The following is a 20,034-nucleotide window of genomic DNA, read 5'->3' on the forward strand; positions in this document are numbered from 1 at the left end:
CCAGAGAACAACAAACACAATAAATATAAAGAAAATACACCCTGTCATATATTGATCACTCTATTGAACATAAAGTACAAGAAGAGAGTTTTGAAAGTTGCAAGATAAGAGTATTATGTTACATACAAAGAAGTGCCATTAGATTGAGTGTCAATTTCTCATCAGAAATCATGGAGGCAAGAAAGCAAAGGGCTGAAATACTTAAAGTGCCAAAAGAAAACATCTGCCAGCTAAGAATTTTATATCCACTGAGACTTTCTTTCAAAAATGAGGGAGAGATAAAGACATTCTCAGATAAACAAAAACAGAGGGAGTTCATCACCACTCACCTAAACTACAAGAAATGCTAAAGAGAATTCTTCAGCCTTAAAGAAAAGGACACTAGACAGTGGTTCAAAGCAGCATAAAGAAATAAAAAGGTACTAGATAGGTAACTATTTGGGTATTTATAAATTCCAGTATTATTGCACTTTATTATTTGGTACGTAACTCCTCTTCTTATATCCTATAGCTGTTAAAATGCAAAGGCATAAAATAAATGATAAGCGAGCACCCACACAGACATGGCTGTGGAGATGTTCCACACAAGATGTCTGCTGCATGTTGGAGTGTGAAGGACTTGGTAGCAGTGATAACTGGAGGAGCCTGGGGCCTAGGTCTGGCCACAGCAGAGCAACTGGTGAGACAGCAGATCACTGCTGTGCTTCTGGACCTGCCCAACTTGGATGAGGATGCCCATGCCAAAAAGTTAGGGAAGAGCTGCACCTTTGTCCCTGCTGACATGACCCCAAAGAAGGATGTACAAGCAGCTCTGACCCTAGCAAAAGAAAAGTTTGGCCATGTGGATGTGACCATGCAGGCATTACATCATACAGTCAACCATGCAGGCATTACAGTGGCCAATAAGACATACAACCTAAGGAAGAGAAAAGCCCTTTCCTTGGAGGACTTCCAGCAAGTTCTCAATGTGAATCTGATAGGCTATTTCAATGTGATTTGCCTGAGGGCTGGCGAGATGGGCCAGAATGAACAAAACCAGGGAGGCCAATGTGGGATCATCAATACTGCCAGTATGGCTGCCTTCAAGGGCCAGGTTATACAAACTGCATACTGTGTTTTAAGGGGGTATGGTGGGCATGATGCTGCCCATTGCTCAAGATCTGGCTTCCAGGGTATTCACATGATAACCATTGTTCCAGGCCTGTTTGGCGTCTCGTTGCTGACCAACCTCTCAGTCAAGGCGCATAATGTCTTGACAAGCCAGGTGCCCTTCTCCAGCCAATTGGGTGACCTGGCTGAGTATGCTCATCTGGTTCAGGCCATCATCAAGAACCAATTCCTCAATGGAGAGTTCATTTGGCTGGATGAGGCCATCTGCATGCAGCCCTGAAGGGAGAGGACAGAGAGGAGGAATGGGGAATTAATGCATAATTGTTGTATGGTTACTTTCTTGGTGATCGGAAAGTTCTGGAATGAATGGTGGTGAGGGTAGTGTAACATTGTGAATGTGATTAATCCCACTAAACAGTATGCTTGGATGTGCTTGAATTTGAAAAGTTTATGTTGTAGATATGAATCCATAATGTAAAATAAAAGGAGCAGGTAAAGAGACATGACAATTCAATGCAATCCATGATCCTGGAGGTGATCTAATAATGGAGGAGAAAAGGCTCAAGGGACGTTATTGAGACATATGAAGAAACTGAAATACAAACTAAATTTTATGCCAACATTAAATTTCTTGAATTTGATAATTGCATTTGAAGTTACGTAAGTGAATATCCTCGTTCTTAGGAAATGTAAAGGAAGCATTAAGATTTTGAGGAGCATGATGTATACAACCTACTCTCAATTGTTTGAAAAAGAGAGAGAGAATAAATTACATAACAAGTGTGCCAAAATGCTAATATTTGGTAAATCTGTGTATATGGATGTGAGGAATGATAGAATTCTACATATTGTTTTGGGAATATTTTTCAACTTTCTTGTAATTCTGAAATTATTTCAAGATAAGAGGGGGAAAAAGAAATGATAAATCTATATTTGGGGGCATAAAATGTACAAAGATATAAGTGGTAAGTGTAAAAAAGGTGGGGGGCAGAAGGGTAAAATATGTTCTCATGCTATTGAAGTTAAGTTGGTATCAAAACAAATATGCTATATTAAATATGATATTAATTTAAGTCCATGGTAACCACAAGGAAACTAGATGAAAATATTTCCAGAGAGAAACAAGAAGCCATTCAATATGGTACAACAGAGAAAACCAAATAAATATAAAACTAGCTATTAACAGAAGTGAGAGACAACAAGGTATAAGAATTACAGAGGTTAAATAGCAAAATGGCAGAAAAAAGTCTCATATAATCTGTAGTGGTTTTAAATGTAAAAGGATTAAACTCACTAGTTAAAAGACAGAGATTTGCAGAATGGATAAAATAACATGACCTTACTTTATGCTGTCTGTAAGACACTCACCTTGAAATCAGAAATAGAAATAGGTTGATGGTGAAAGGATGGAAAAATATATACCATGTAAGTAGTAACCAAAAGAGAGTTGAGGTGGCTATACTAATATTGGATAAAATAGACTTTAAGTCAAAAACAGTTATGAGGGACAAAGATGATCATTATATGCTGATAAAGGGGGAAATTCAAGAAGAAGATTTCAAGGGAGAAATTGGTGTTTCCGCATTAATAGTAATGAACTCTAATACATCACTGGCAAAAATGGATAGAACATCTAGTTAGAAGATCAATAGGACTTGAATGATACCCAAAACCAAACAGACTTACCAGAAATATATAGAATACTTCACTCAACAAAAACAGAATACACATTCTTCTTGAATACACATGGTTCATTCTCCAGGAAAGATCATATTTTGGGTCACAAAACAAGTCTCAATAAATTAAAAAAATATTCAACTCATATAATGTATATTCTCTGACCACAATGGAATCAAACTAGAAACCAATACTAGAGGGAGAAATGGAAAAATCCACAAATATATGGAAATTAAATAACACACTCAAACAAATTAATGGTTAAAGAGGAAATCAGATGTAATTGAGAAATATTTTTAAGGTGAATGAAAATGAAAACACAATACACCAAAACTTATGTGATGTAGTGAAAGCAGTGCTGAGAGGGAAATTTATACCTCTAAATGTTTCTTTAGAAAGAAGAGAGAATTCAAATCATAGACTTGACCTCAAAACGGGAAAAAAACTAGAAAAAGAAGAGAAAATTAAATCCATAGTGAGCAGAAGGAAGGAAATAAAGATTAGAGTGAACATAAATGAAATAGAACAATAGAACAATAGAGAGAATCAACAAAACAAAAATTTGGTTCTTTAAAAAGTAAAATGACACCTACATAATGGGACATTTTTTTTTTTGAAAACACATATCCAATATGGGTTTAACATACAGAATATATAAAGTAATCCTTAAACTTAACAACAAAAAACAAATCACCCAGTTAAAAAATGGGCAAAAGATTTGAATAGACATCTTCCCAAACAAGATATACAAATGACCAAAAATCACATGAAAAAATGTGCAACATTATTAGCCATCAGGGACATATAAATCAAAACCAGAATGTGATATTGTTTCACACCCGTGATAATGGGTGCTATTTAAAAAAAAAATAAAAGGAAAATACAAATGTTGGAGAGAATGTGGAGAAATAGTCTGCCATCTGCAGGTGGCAATGTGGTGCAGGGGCTGTGCAAGAGAGTTTGGTGATTCCTCAGAAAGCTAAGTATAGAAATACCATGTGACCCAGCAATCCCACTACTAGGTACATACCCAAAAGAACTAAAAGCATGGGCTTGAACAAATATTTGCACATCAATTTTCATAGCTGCAATATTCATAATTGCCCAAAGATGGAAGCAATCCAGTGTCCATCAACAGAAGAAAGGATGAATAAAATGTGGTTTACATTATTCAGACATTAAAAGTAATGCAGTCCTGATACATGCAACAGTATGTTTGGACCTTGAAAGCATCCTTTTGTGTGAAATAAGTCTGCCCCAAAAGGACAAATATTTTTTGTTCTCACTGACTTAAAATGTACAGGGTTACTCTTTGGAATGTTAGAAAAGTTTTGGTGATGGATGTGGTGAAGATAGCACAATATTGTGAACACAGTTAACAACATTGAAATGTATATCTGAATATGATTAAAAGGGGAAATGTTAGATTGTATACATAGTAACAGAATAAACATTCAAAAAAAATCCATTGAACTACACCACACAAGCTGTGAACCCTAAGTTTAACCATGGACTTTATGAAGTCCATAGAAGAATTACAAAAATGTGAAATCATCAATTGAAATAAATGTACCAAACAAATGCAGTATGTTGATGGTATGGTGGTATACTGAAATCCTGTATTTTATGCATAATTGTTCTGAAAACCCAAAACTTCTATAATAAAGAAAACGTATATTTAAAAAATATGAATAAATCAAAGCAAAAATATGTATGAAATAGTGATCATATATTTCTTTTCAAACCAGTAAGGCTTTCCATTGGTATTTATTGGTATGCAAGCCTAATTTGGAATTTCTTTTAAAAAAATTATCATTTCCCTCAAAGTTAAAAATTAAAAAAATTATTTCATTCTTCTTCAGTTTTTCACAGAAACTTTTTTTTTTTTTTTTTTTTTTTTTCCATTTATCCAAGGCTGAGAATTTCCTGGGCCCTTGTGGTCCCAGAAAGTGGCAAAGTTTGAAAATCTCCCCATCTTTTTACCATTGATGAAACATGCTCTCACATGTTCAGAGATAAGACCCATTTTCATTCTTATTCATGACTCCCATAAGAATCACTAATGACTCCTTTGTTTATGTGACTCCACAAATCTATAGGCCCTCATCCTTTCCTCTGAGATGACCTTATTTGTCCAACATGTTAATCTCACAGTTTGACGTTATGGCTGAGTTGATATTAGACCTTGCTTTTTAGATCCACCCTTTACACACCCTGCCCCTCCACTCTCCCCCAGGAAAAGAGGCTTCATAAATCCCTTTGACTGTAGATCTGGGAACCTACCTGTGAATCAAGTTCCTTATCCTATATTTGGGGCAGTAGCCCAGTAAATATTTGATTTTGATTCTTTTAGAAGACTTGCTTGATTTTTAGTGCCAATTTATTTTTAATGCAATTTTATTGAGATATAATCACATAACATACAATCATTCAACATGTATAATCATTTTTTCAAAGTATCATCATATAGTTGTGCATTCATCACCACAATCAAACTTTGATAATTTCATTACTTCAAGAAATAAAATAAAAATTAAACTAAAAAAGCAAATCCAAAATATCCCATTCCCCTCCCCCAATTGTTCATTTACATTTTAACACAGGTTAATTGAGATATATTCACACATCCTTCAGTCATCCACAGTGTACAATTATTCACAGCACCATCCTACATTTGTGCATTCATCACCAGAATCAATTTTTGAACCTTTTCCTTACTCCAAGATAAAAGCAAAAAGAACACCCAACACTTTCCATCCCACCCTATTCTTCATTCAACTTTTGTCCCTATTTTTTCACTCATCTGTGTATACACTGGATAAAAGGAGTATGAACCACAAGGTTTTCACAATCACACAGTCACACTGTGCAAGCTACATAGTTATACAATTGTCTTCAAGAATCAAGATCACTGGGTTGCAGTTTGGCAGATTCAGGTATTTCCCTCTAGCCATTTCAACACACTAAAAACTAAAAAGTGATATCTATATTGAACATAAGAATACCCTCCAGAGTGACCTCTTGACTCCATTCGAAATATATCAGTACTGGAACCTTATTTTGTTTCATCTCTCTTCCCTCTTCTGGTCAAGAAGATCCTCTCAATCCCACAGTGCTGAGTCCCGGCTCATGTCCAGGAGTTGTATTCTGTGTTGCCAGGGGGATTTACATCCTTGGTGTAATGTCCCACGTGGGGTGGGGTGGGGGGGGCAGTGAGTTCACCTGCTGAGTGTGGTTAGAGAGGGGGGAGGCCACATTTGAGCAACAAAGAAGGTCTCTGCAGGGACTCCTAGGCACAATTTTGCGCCAAAGTCTTTTGATTTCAAGTTATAATCAGTTGGTGATCTCTGTAAACAGAGTAAAATTTTATACAGACTGTGTCTTCATTGTGTAAATGACAGGGTTTTCTGGTATCTTCTACTTTGTATTTCTGAGTTTATGGTTGAACAATGGCTGAAATTTTTAAATTAAAGCTGTGAGCTCTCCCCCACAGTCTCTCTATGTTTTTTGTCTATTTATATCTCTGTAATTAAGAAAGACCTTTACCTCTCCATTGTGTGAGTATGCAACATTTTTCTACCTCTGGATGGTGTTACCAAATTAGATTATAAAATATCTTAAAGGAGCTCTATTCTGACTGGCTTAGATGTAAAAAGTGCTCATGTAAATGAATTTTTCTAAAATAGCCAGAAATGAAATGACTAGTTCCTTCAATGTGCTAGACTTTAAAAAGTATCCTGAAAATATCTTACTACTTAGAAACATTTTAGGAATTAAAGTGCACACAATTTTGGTAAATTTTTGTCAAAAAATGCTGATTGAATAATTTTGGTTTAAAAATGGCTATGTTTCTCTAAGTTATTGGTATTAAGTATGTAAGTGTATATTTTAATATTCTTCTTAAACTTATACAGTTTTATTGGTTGAATAAGATAGAAGCATTACCATTTAGTGTTCAAGATTATGAAAAATATAAATTCATATTTAAGAAAATTGAATCATTACTATGAAAAACTTTATTCCAGCAGTAATTATGTTTTGTAATATGTCAGCTTGAAGATATTTTCCAAGATCCTTAGGAAACTTAAAATTTCGAACTGATTCTAAATTGGGTTAATTAATGGATATTCATTAGATACCCAGATCATTTCTAAGTAAGATATGATAATGAAGTATTAACTATAAAACATAATTTTGAGTTTATGTACCTTTACTTCTATTTATTTTATATGTGACAGGGAGGCTGCATATTCGAATCTGTCAGTGAATGTGTTCATTTTTGCCACTTTGAGAAGTTGTACTATAAGGTATTTATTTTCCTTAAGGGAAAGTGAATAGTTGTTTTTTCCTAAAGTAAAATGGCTGATTGTCCCAGAATAATAAAGAATAAAATGTAGGATCTGAATGAGTATAGAAAGTTGTAGAGGTTTGCAGAAATATAATTTTGTTTCTTTGATCAAAGCTGGCTAAGTTTGACAGGTTCTTTAACAAGATTTTCCAAATAGTACTTCCACTTATATTTTCTTGGATTTTTGGTCTGCTCTTAGTAAGAGGTCTTAAAATGTTATTCTTTACCTTCTGTGTAATATGCCTAATAAAGATTTTATGCCTTAATAACTGTTTACGGTTTATATTGACTTTATTATGACCCTAATTATTTAAGAAACACAGGTAACAGTGACGCATGATCCTCTCTTAACCAAGTATTCAAATCTTCTGAAAACTTTTGATATTTTGCTTACCTAAATTATATCATTTGCACCTGTGTTGGAGATTTTCAGAGAGCTCCTGAAAAAATCACAAGGAATTTGATCTTTGGCTTGCCCAAAGAAAGGTGGTAGAAATAATTTATTTTATTTGATATATTAATTGTGATGATTGCATGGGAAGGGTTGTTAAGTTGGTAGAAATATTTAGCCTTACACAGGTTAAATTTGTATAAGTAAAATGTTATTAATATATAAATGTTTAGATCCTATTCCAGATTTACTTAATCTCTGTAATCGATATTCTTGATACAATCTTGGTATATTTTAGCTAAATGTTAGTTGTATTCATGCTATAATATGCCTCATGATTATTACATGAAATATTGAAATAATTTTTTCTCTCTAAAATTATGTTCTTCCATTTTTAAAAATTAGAAGCAATGTTAACACTTCTTTGAAAATAGGATCAATCATTATATATAGATATCTTGTCTAAAAAAATTTAGTTGATCTTCTTATCTTGTTTGCATGCCACAGAAACAAGCAAATTTCCCTATTAGTTGTATGATTTTATATGAATGCTGATCAGATATTTTACTTTAGAAAATAGCAGTAATCAGTTAACCACAGCCATTTAAGTTTTTTGTCACCTACAGATAGTTTTTTTGCTTTCTTCCAATGCTTCCCTGAAAGAAACTGCAATCCAGAGTGTGTTGTCTTCAACAAGGAAGGGCTGCCTCGGAGCCCCACGGAAAAGGATTATGCCAGGCATTGTTGAGGACAATTTTCTGCGAGTTTTATTAAAACAACTTTGAGAACATAGCAGTGGGCTGAGTCAGGATTTCCAGAATGCTAGCTGAAAAGCAGTTGAGTTCATGAGACTGCTAACTCAAGATCAAGTACAGCAAGTGTTAATCACATAAGACTGAATAAACTGAGGAGGTGTGATTATGTTTTTTTTTTAGAATACTGTACTTGCTTTAATATTCTATTAAATATTCTATTTAATATTCTATTTTCTAGATATAAGAAAGCCTTTGCTCTTTTCTCTTAAGCTATCTATAACTCATAACATTTTAATAGACAACGCTTTCTTAAACAGAAATGAAGCATTTGCAGTTTTTTTCCCTGCCTGACCCTCCAGATCTTTGGAGACTTTTATTCAATATTCTTCTATTCATGGAAATATAAATATTTATCTAAATTCAAAAAGAATATTTCCTTTTTTTAAGCAAGACATAATTGTTGAAAACATTGTTTTTATGACCAAGTTCTTGTCAGGAATGTCCTATTTGAGAATAGTACTCAAAAAATCATACATGACAAGACACTTTGAAGAAACTAAACCGACTTTAGGGAACCAATGTTTACAAACCTCTCTTGGAAGAATTGACCTGGTTCCTGACTTACAGGTGTCTCAGCCTTCCATGTGAGTAAGGAGTGGTCACATTTTTGCAAACTCAGGAAACAAGATACTACAGGATAATTGAGAAGAGAAACAGTTGCCTAAATATGTAAGCACTAGAGGTACCTACAAAACCAGAGGAAAGGTTTTGGCCTGGCTTTCTAGCCTCAAGAAGCTCATAAAAGTCCAGTTTGAGATTCCTTATAAAAACTTTCAACAGAACAAACTTAAGAATATCTATGTACCAGTTTTAAACTGTTTTGGACCCCAGAAGAGCCATGATCTTTTAATCCAATCTTGTTGGGTGGAACCTTTTGATTAGTTTGTTTCCATAGAGATGTGACCCACCCAACTGCAGGAGAGGCCTCTTAATTAGTTCATTTCCGTGGAGGTGTGACTCTGCCCATTTCAGGTGGGTCTTAATTAGATCACTGGAGTCCTATAAGAGACTTCACAGAAAGAAGGAGCTCAGAGAAGCTGAAAGAGACATATTGGAGAGAAGCTAAGATATGTAGTCCAGGGTTTGCCCCCAGGAAAAGCTAAGAGCCTATATAGACCTAGACATTTAAATACACTTTCACATTCAGATAGAAAGAATTTTGGAGATGCTAAGCTAAGAAATGAAGCCCAGAGTTTGCTCTGGAGAAGCTAAGAGAGGACCCCCAGGTTTTAGAAAGAAATGCCCTGGGAGAATGGATAAGGATGAACAGATGCTGAGAGAGAGAAGCTAAGAGAGACAGAAGCCCAGAGACATTTTGGAGAAAGCCATTTTGAATTCTGAACCCAGGAGCAAAGGATCAGCAGACACCAGTCACGTGCCTTCCCAGCTGACAGAGGTGCTCCAGATGCCACAAGTCTTTCTTCATTAAATGTATCCTCTTGTTGATGCCTTAGCTTGGACACTTTAATTGCCTTAGAGCTGTATATCTGTAATCTAATAAATCCCCTTTATAAAAGTCAATCCAGTTCTGGTATTTTGCATAACAACAGCTTTAGCAAACTGGAACAAACTAAATGGGAAAAAATTATCTTTCTTGATAATTTATGTAAATAAACAGACCAAATCTAATGAGACCAGCATTATTTTGTGATCAAGAATACACTTCTTTGATCAAAAAGGAGGTTAACTATAGAGAGATACTTTGTGTTTAAATGGAAAACTGTGCATCTTTTATAGCACATTTTTCTGATGATCAGATTCTAACCCTGTTCATCCTTTTGAGCTAGTTTGTATGCCTTTGTAAATTATAGGTAACTTATGAATATGCAAACTGTGTCTTGTCTGATGAGGATTTAGTTGACTTCTCCTCCCTCCCCTGGGAAAAATAAGTTTTGATAATTCAAAGAACTCTATTGCCATATTGTCAATCCTCACTGAATTTTCAATTTTTCCAGTTTTCTTCAGTAACTGACTACAACTCTACAATCTAATTTTGCCAATTTTTCTCCCTTCTGATTGACCTATCATCACTTAGAACTAAAACCTGACAGCCAAAAACCCTATTGGGATTCTAAGTTGCCATGCAGTGGCTCTTCTCCACATCCCCCAGATCTGAAGAAATTCTGTGAACTGAAGCCAAATGACTTGGTTGGTAGAAGAGAACTCACCACTTCAACAGACCATGCATGAGATGGGGGCTGGATTTCTCCATTGACAAGCTGCTGTCTGGATCACCAAGGAAGTCTGATGAAGTGATTGGTTCATACATACCATTATATAAGAGATATGCAAGACTGTTGACAACATCATCAAAAACAATGACAGCCTAACTTGAGTGGGTTTATAGGCACAAAGAACAATGCTACATAACTGAAAGATTTTTCTCTATAGAACCGCACAGCATCTCCTGGACTGATACTTTGAGTTCACTCTGGCTTTGTATTTTAGTACAGCATCTTACATTAATATAACTCTTTTTCATTTTGATCGTTCCTCTTTAAAGATTCCAGCTCTCAGGAGACACACACAGAATCACACACATGCACAAAACAAATAAAAACTAACCTTTGCCACCATCTCTCAATTGATGGTTCAACTGTTTTACAGAAACAAAGCCAAAATGAATATTCCAGTAACTATTTCTTAGATTCTACTTCACCCCACAATTGTTTATGATTGCTTCTGAGTTGTTAGGAATGAATGGTATTTATTTGTCTTGATAAAAGGAGACATTATCAATGTTGTTTTATCTGAGCCCTGTGCTCCCTGAAAGAATCATAGTTGAGAAATCCTCCCACCCTCTTGTGATCTGAGAAACAGATTACTGCAAAGGATCATCCTGCTCTACCACATTCCAGGATAAGATCCACTTTTACCTTTCTTTAATGACTTAGGAAAAAAAAAAAAACCTGTTTTTATTCTTCCTCATGACTCTTATTAGACTTGATGAAAACTCTTTTATTTACCTGTCCCTATAAAACCCCAGGCCACCTTCATTTTCTTGAAGACATTCTTTGTTAATGGACATTCTTCCTATTGAAACAGCCCAAATAAAGTCATCTCCTCAATGGCCTTTTGCATTTTGACTTTTACACTTTACTGCTACCCAAATTTCCATGCAGATATATACAATCGAAGTTCTAAACTTATCCAAACATTAAGCATAAGTTAAACAAATCCTGATGAAAATCTCTCTATATAGAGAAATATAGATATGATTCCTATAGTAGATAAAATGGTACCAGAATGGGCTAGTCATAGTTAACAGTAACTTGATTATTTGTTTTATTCGCTGAGAGTTATATAATAGCAAAAGGATTTTTTTCTTATGCTGTGTTATGAATACTGATGGCAGCTTGAATGACATTGGTTTGGTGCAATTAAAATAAAAATAATATATAAGAAGAAATTTTAAGAACTATATTGAGTCAGCTAGATCAAGGATGTTAAAGTTTTTTTTTTTTTTTTTCAAAATTATGTGTATGTTTTAAACCAATAATGTGAAGGAAGGTCTAGATTTTGTTAAATCAAAATTCCTTGGTTTAGTTGCTATAAACTCATGCTTTTTAAGCATACACAAAAGATCTTAAACACTCTCTCCCTTCACCTCTCAATCTCCACCGTCCAACCTTCCAACCTTCTTGCATGTGACAGTTGATAAAAGCAATGTCTCTGATACATGTTCCAAAATATATCAGCATCACAATAATAGAAAAGATTGTTACTAATCCATAGATAGTAGCCCATACACTATTAATTCTATTAATCCAATGTTGGGTTGTTGTGGCAGTGGATTCATGTACATCCTCAGAAAGACAGATCCAATGAACATTAATGACATCTTTAGGCAGTCAGAGCTATCTTTGTATATGGCTACCAAAAAGCAAACAGAATAACTGTTCTGGCTGTAAATACAAAAATCATTCAAAATGAAGAAGCATTATGTTTGGAACAGAAATATATCAAACAACGTTCAAGACACCTAACTAGGGAACATTGCAAATGTGTTTGCGTGCATGCATGTGTGTACGTGTCTACGTATGTTTCCCGGATTAATGTGTTAAAAATACTATATAAAACTTTAAATGCCATAAATGCTAAGTTAATCTTTAATCACTGACTCATTCAATAAAATAAAACTTCAATTCTGTCAGAAAATCTAATAGAAAACATATTTGTTAGAGTTTATTCCATTTAAATTTTTAATTCAGGATCAGGTAAATGTGTGTGCATTTTAATATTGTGTCTGTATGTTTGAAGAAGTATTGAATGCATGCAACTGATATTCTATTATTGCACCCCATCTCCAGCTGAAGGGCTTCACAGATATCAGATGCTGCATGAATGGAGTATTTTTAATCAATTTGATATCTTAAAATGATACAGATAACATTGTCTTGTATCTTTATGATATTTGTAATTTCTTGGTCTATATTAGATCAATCAGTTTGGTAAATGCCTACTTATCTATTTCTATGCCAAAAATAACAGATAGGTATTGTTGATGTTGTTTTAAATTGTTACCATTTTGCTTTCTGAAACTGTTGCAAAGAAAATTAAACACATTATATATTCTATTTTAAATAAACTTTTCATGTCTAAATATAGACTCATTAGTTTCTAATAGTTTTTATATATAAAATCATTTACATAAAATGATAATGTAAATTAGAGTATATTATTCATCACAACAATGTTGAAATAACAGTTATCTTCAAAGTCTTGAGCTGGAATTTGTTTTCATGGTAGATGAAATTAGAAAAGGATTGTGTCTATCTTATATTTACAGCTCTTAGCAGTGTGTGATCCATACTCAATACTCAATATATTTTTGAGGAAATGAATATGTATATCCCTAAACTAATATTAATGTAGTACAGTCCCCTAAAGCATCCAAATTTCGATTTCATACTTTATTCTTCAACCAATCCATATACATGGAGTGGACATCTTACAGTTCAAAGTTAAATGAATATAAAACTAGAGCAAGAAAATCAACTTTGTTTTATATGCCATAATCCTATATCTTGTTATATCATACAGTGTTTTTCTCTTCTCAAAAACCCAGCAAAGAAGATGTTATTAATCCAATCTAGTGAAAGGAGTAACTGGGGCTCAGCCAACCTTAAAACCCAACATAATGTTCCAAAATATCATAGCAGGGTCAGAGCTGAAACACAAGGTCCTCTCATTTCACCATCTTATAATAGGAGTAGCTGAATTATATTTAAAAATGGGCTTCACTGAGGGAAAGGAATAATAGGCAAAGCCTGAAGCTTTTACTTACATACAATAGGATAGGTGATCTTGTATCAATTAACAAAATCATTTAATTAAAAACCAGAATTCTGATAGTTCAATTTGATATGCTTTGATATATCTAATATGATATTTTGGAATCTTTGCATGATTAGGCCTTAATTTAGATGGCTAGATCTTTAAAGAGCAAGTCGCGTGTGTGTGTGTGTATGTGTGTGTGTGTATGTGTGTGTGTAGTCTCTGGTTAAAATGCATTGCTTCTCTATGCCTTTGAGTGAGTGTGAATGAATTTGTTTCTGAGTGCATTTGAAAGAATGAAAACAGTAAGGACAATGCCAGAAGGGAAAGAAAGATAATAGAAAATTTCTTTAGATTGGCTAATAAGTACTCTGCATGCATGTAATTTTCCTTCTGCTGTAGTCATGCTATGTTTCAAATTTCCTTCATTAAGAGATAATTTAGTTAATAACTAATTCAAATGCATTGCAAAATAGATTATGTCAATCAGTGGACTTCAAATTCTTATCTATTGAAGCTTTTTCTGTAACCAAAAGTAATAAATACACCTAAGAGATAGGCGATTTTAAAAATTGAAGATTTATATTTCAATAAGAATATCCAGAACTTCTTTGTAATGAAAGAATTTATAAACACAGAGATTTAGACATAATCATAAAGCCAGCTACCTTTAAAAATTGCATGTAATACCAACCCTTGAAACCTCTGAATGACCACAACAATTTAACAATATGGTCACTATGCATCAGTTTTATCCCAGCAGGAAAAAGCAATATACAGCACACAACTAACATAATGGATTCGAAGTGAATATTAGTTACTTGAAACGCAGGTAAGAGTCAGTTTGCCATAAAGGGAAACTCCAAAGAAGTGAGACTGAATTGCACACTATAAGCACTAACAACCTCTTAACCACTGGTTCAGAAATACCAAATGTTGGCTTGCTCAATGTGTTTAGTATTCTGGCATGGAGGCATAATGAGAAGGGTAGAATGTGAAAACACAATACAGTTTACAGACACAAAAATAGATGAAACATAAAAGAGTTTATACATTTTGAGCACTTCCTTGAGGGAGTAATATAAAAAAAAAAAAAAAGAAAAGAAAGGTTGGGTATAAAAAGTACAAGTCAGCAGCTACCTGAGTGTCCTCTAAAAGCAGAGGACACTGAAATAAATGGAATTTAATAATGAAGCCCAAAATAATCAAGGAGAAAATAAGTACTTATTATTTTAGTCCCTTGGCTGCCACAATGCAGTAAACCAGAAATGGGTTGGCTTTTAACAATGGGAAATTATTCACACACGGTTTACGAATAAAAGAAAGTCCAAATCACAGCATGTATATCCGGCAAGACTAAACTCTATACAGTGGATGACCAGAAAGCAGGTGTTCCCAGCAGAGATGTGGGGACTTTCCTGGACTTGAAGTGTCCAGCTCAGTAGAGAGTCTGCAAGCAACAGTGGCTGATGTGACCCCAAATGGGGATATTCCTTTCTTTTGCCTACAATCATGGATAATCAGTGGAAGAGGTTGCAATGAGAGCTTCAGAGCTGCAATTGACAAGACTTAGGATAAACCAGCAATAGATGATGGTGATGAAGGTATGGAGACGGTGGAGGAAGATGAAGAAAGTTCAAGATCAGGGAGAGAGTCTGTATCCACAACCAGTGACCAGCCTTCCCACTCTCCAGAGAGACAAATGAATGGAAACCAAGAGAAAGGTAAGACTTATAGGAAAAAGGATAAAAACTAGAAAATAGAAGAAGAGAGAGAAAAAAAGGATAAAATGAAAGACAAGAAGGGAATGCTGAAGGACTTGGGAAACATGTTCAGCCTTGCCAACTGAAGCCTGAGAAGAGATGAACAACAAACAAGATTAAAATATATATATATATATATATTGAGCAGTCCATATTGCACAATTGTTTTAAAAGCAAACAATAAGTTTACTTTTAATGGAAAAAAAAATCATCAACAAGCTGATGCTTTCTTCTCAAAGATGGACTGCTGGCATCCTCAGCTTCTCTGTCACGTAGCAAGGCACATGGTGTCATCTGCTGGTCTCTTCCTTCTCTTTCAGGTTTCATTGTTTCTGGCTCCAAATGTGTGCTGGTTTGAATCTATTATATCTCCCATGAAAGCCGTGAATTTTCATGCAATCTTATTGGGGCAGACTCATTAGTCTTTTTATTTTTTTTTTATTTTTTTGTCCTCAAACAGCATTTTAATGATTTAAAGGGAACACTTGGGAAACTTCTGGATGAGCAACTGGTGACCCTTTTGCAAGAAGTAGACACCACTGGGAAGGAGACCATTATGCCACCAGATGACTGCCAGAAACTCAGAGCATGGAGTTAACATTACCAAGGACTTAGGCTGTAAAGGTGAGATCACCATTCTTGGTGGCACATGAGAATAAAATGAGAAACTGTGGCACTTTGCCAAAAAAGGCCCCTCACATTCACTTGGACAGCTTACCAGAAGTGCCTTTACTGGTTGGTTGATGCATCTTGAGAATTTGTACAGCTGGATGACTCAATTCTTAGCATAATGATCACATTTTAAACCATGGAAGGATAGCATCTCACCCACCAGAACAGATAGAAGAACTAATAGAGAAACCTGGAGGCATCACAGTAGGATGGTGTAAGGTTGGTGTAAGGTTGATGATGACTTTGCAACCCAGGATTACAGGCTTCAGTTCCATAAAAGTACGTCCAATCATTTTGAGGACATATATGTAGGCTCTGAAACTGATTTCATAGTATTGCACATAGACCCAAATGCTGACTATCAGTTCAGAGTCTGTGCCCAAGGAGATGGCTGACAGGAGTGGAGTCCTTGGAGTGTCCCCCAGATGGGTCATTGCACATTGATACCTCATGGACAACTGGCTTCAAGGGATAAAGTCTGAGCAGTTGAAGAAACATAGCTGAATCATTGGTGTTGTCTGCTACAGTACTCCCACTTGTTTATGTGTGTGTGTGTGTGTGTGTGTGTGTGTGTGTGTGTATAATTGAGATTATTCACATACCATACAACTATCCAAAGATCCAAAGTGTACAATCAATTGCCCATGATACCATCATACAGCTGTGCATCCATCACAATTAATTTTCTTTTCAATTTTTAGAACAATTTTATTACTCCAGAAAAGAAATAAAGACAGAAAAGGAGACTCAAATCCTCCCATACCCCTAACCACCCCCCTCCATTATTGATTCATAGTTTTGGTATAGTACATTTGTTACTGTTGATGAAAGAATGTTAAAATACTACTAACTGTAGTACATAGTTTGCAATATGTATATATATTTTTTCCTATACGTCTATTATTAACTTCTAGCTATAAGGGCATACGTTTGTTGTAGTTCATGAGAGAGATTTCTAATAATTGTATAGTTAATCATGGACATTGTCCACCACAAGATTCACTATTTTATACATTCCCATCTTTTAACCTCCAGCTTTCCTTCTGATGATATACATGGCTCTGAGCTTACCCTTTCCACCACCTTCACACATCTTTCAGCACTGTTAGTTATTGTCACAACATGCTACCATCACCTCTGTCCATTTCCAAACATTTACGTTCACCCTAGTTGAACATTCTGCTCATAATAAGCAATCACTCCCCATTCTTTAGCCTCATTCTGTATCCTGATAACATATTCATGTCTATGAGCTTACATATTATAATTAGTTCATATCAGTGAGATACTGCAATATTTACCTTTGTGTATCTGCCTTATTTCACTCGATATAGTGCCCTCAAGATTTTTTTCATCAACCTCTTTCTTTTAAGACAGTTTTATTCACACACCATACATTCCATCCTAAGTAAACAATTTTTGGTTCCCTGTATAGTAATGTATTTATGTATTCAGCACCATCACCCCTATCTATATAAGGACATCTGTTTTTCTTTCCCGAAGAAAAAGAGTCAAAGAAGGCAGAGAAAGAAAAGAAAAAGGAAAAAGAGAGAGAGAAATAAAACAACAACAACAACAAAAAACATGACAGCTAGAAAGCAACAAAAGGAAAGACAGCATTAACCTAAAGTAGGATGAAGAGTCAGACAATATCACCAATGCCAAGAGCCCCATATCCTTCCCCTCCCCCCTCCCCCCCCATATGCATTTAGCTTTGGTATATTGCCTTTGTTATATCAAAGAAAGCGTAATACAATGTTTCTGTTAATTATAGTCTCTATTTTTCATTGATTGTACTTTTCTCCCAATCCCACCCTGCTTTTAACACCTTGCAATGTTGACATTCATTTCTTCTACCTCATGTAAAAACATATTTGTACCTTTTATTACAGTCATTGAGGATCCTAGGTTTCCCTGAGTTCCACAGTCCCAGTCTTTGTCCTTAGTCTTTTGTTCTGGTGTCCCGCATGGTCCCAACCTGCCTCTTTCAACCATTCTCACAGTGATCTTTGTTCAGTGTACTTACATTGCTGTGCTACTATCTCCCAAAATTATGTTCCAAACCTCTCACTCCTGTCTTTTCCTTTCTGTCTGCAGTGTTTCTTGTAGTGTTTCCTGTAGAGCAGGTATCGTGTTCACAAACTGTCATTGACTGTTTGTCTAAGAATATTTAAGCTCTCCCTCATATTTGAGGGACAGTTCTGCCAGATATAGGATTCTTGGTTGGTGGCTTTTCTCTTTCAGTATCTTAAACATATCACCCCACTTCCTTCTTGCCTCCATGGTTTCTATTGAGAAATCCACATGTAGTCTTATCAAGCTTCCTTTTATGCGTTGGGTCACTTTTCTCTTGCTGCTTTCAGGATTCTCTTTATCTTTGATGTTTGTTAATCTGATTGTTAAGTGTCTTGGTGTGGGCCTATTCAGATTTATTCTGTTTGGGGTACGCTGCAGTTCTTGGATCCGTAATTTTATGTCTTTCATAAGAGATGGGAAATTTTCATTGATTATAGCTATTATGGCTTCTGCCCCTTTTCCCTTCTCTTCTCCTTTGGGGACACCAATGACATGTACATTCTGGATTTTTGTTTTGTCCTTAAATTCCTGGAGGTGTTGCTCATATTTTTCCATTCTTTTCTCTCTCTGTTCTTTTGTGTGTAGGCTTTCAGGTGCCTTGTTCTCCAGTTCCTGTGTGTGTGTGTGTGTGTGTGTGTGTGTTTGTGTGTATAATTGATGTCATACTGTATATATTCTTAAATAAATTGCCTATTGTATATAAATAAAATTTAAGAGCTTCTAAGGCATTATTCTGAAATGAGTTGTTGACATTTTTAGTTTTCTGCAATTTATTAACTGAATTTTTAATTTTTAGATTTTATGTTTTATAACATCAAGTGCAGTCAATAGGTGCACTTCAAAACCAGACAAAAATTATTCTCAATAAGCAGTAGTGTGGCATTATTTATGATGCTTTGTCTCTTTGGGCTTTATTTTCTCATTTGTAAAATCTGAATAGTAAAATCTATTTCATGGGGAGTGATAAGGATTGCAATTTTGTCCTTAACATATAAACACTTATAGATTATTTTTTTTTAGTGTAAAATGCTGAGCAATCTAGTGCTTACACTAGTACACAAATGAAAATTCATGGATTTCCTTGGATGGACTAAAGTATAATTGCAAACTTAAAGAAAGTTTATGAACATTAGTTACATTTTAAACAATTAGAGAGTTTGCTTTTACCCAATGTTCCCTCACCTTCTACTTTTATAATCTCTATTAAGTTTCTGCACTTAGACTTTCCTCTGAATTTAATATACACAGAGATAGGTTGAGACACAATCACAGGTATTTTGAATGAGATCACATTGTACAGTGCTAAACTATATGGTTAGTCTATCTTCATTTATGCACATGTGCTAATTTTTCTAGAGGAAGAGTGCTTGCTTGAGTTAATAGACTTCTACAATTTGGGGCAAAAGTGGACAAGTCTACATCCAAAAATTAAACTAACAATCAACACACAACCCAATACTATTGAAAGAGAGAGCCCTTTACAACACACATTCTCCAACCCCATATTTTAACAACGTTTTAGATGTTTACCAATCTGAGGAGGGGAGCGGAGTTTTATTTTTCCAAGTTTCACAGCCCTAATGGTTAGTGAAACAGCTCTTTTAATATGTTAACTAACAATTTGTGTTTCATGTATATGTGTCATATTTTTGTTCATAAAATTTTGTATATTTTTCTACTGGATACTTTTATTTTCTTATTAATTTGCAATTGATCTTTGGATACATACATGGTAAATATTATTCTCTATGCTGCCACTTGCCTTTTACTATATAGTATTTTTTGCTTTAGTCAAATTTCATTTTATATATATGCTTAAATATGTAAAGACTTTCCTTTATGAATCCTGATATATTTTCCTTGCTTAAAAAGATCTGCATCACTCAAAATGATAAAAGAAGTCCT

General features: G+C 34.7%; 2 pseudogenes; both read left to right on the top strand.

Moving 5' to 3' along the window:
- Positions 1-589: 589 nt before the first annotated feature.
- Positions 590-1,390, top strand: LOC119528828 (annotated as a pseudogene).
- A 13,834-nt stretch (positions 1,391-15,224) lies between these two features.
- The window catches only part of LOC119530465, a 50,323-nt pseudogene continuing 45,513 nt past the window's right edge, over positions 15,225-20,034 (top strand).

This window comes from Choloepus didactylus, chromosome 3 (assembly GCF_015220235.1).
Source record: "Choloepus didactylus isolate mChoDid1 chromosome 3, mChoDid1.pri, whole genome shotgun sequence".
Lineage (NCBI taxonomy): Eukaryota > Metazoa > Chordata > Mammalia > Pilosa > Megalonychidae > Choloepus > Choloepus didactylus.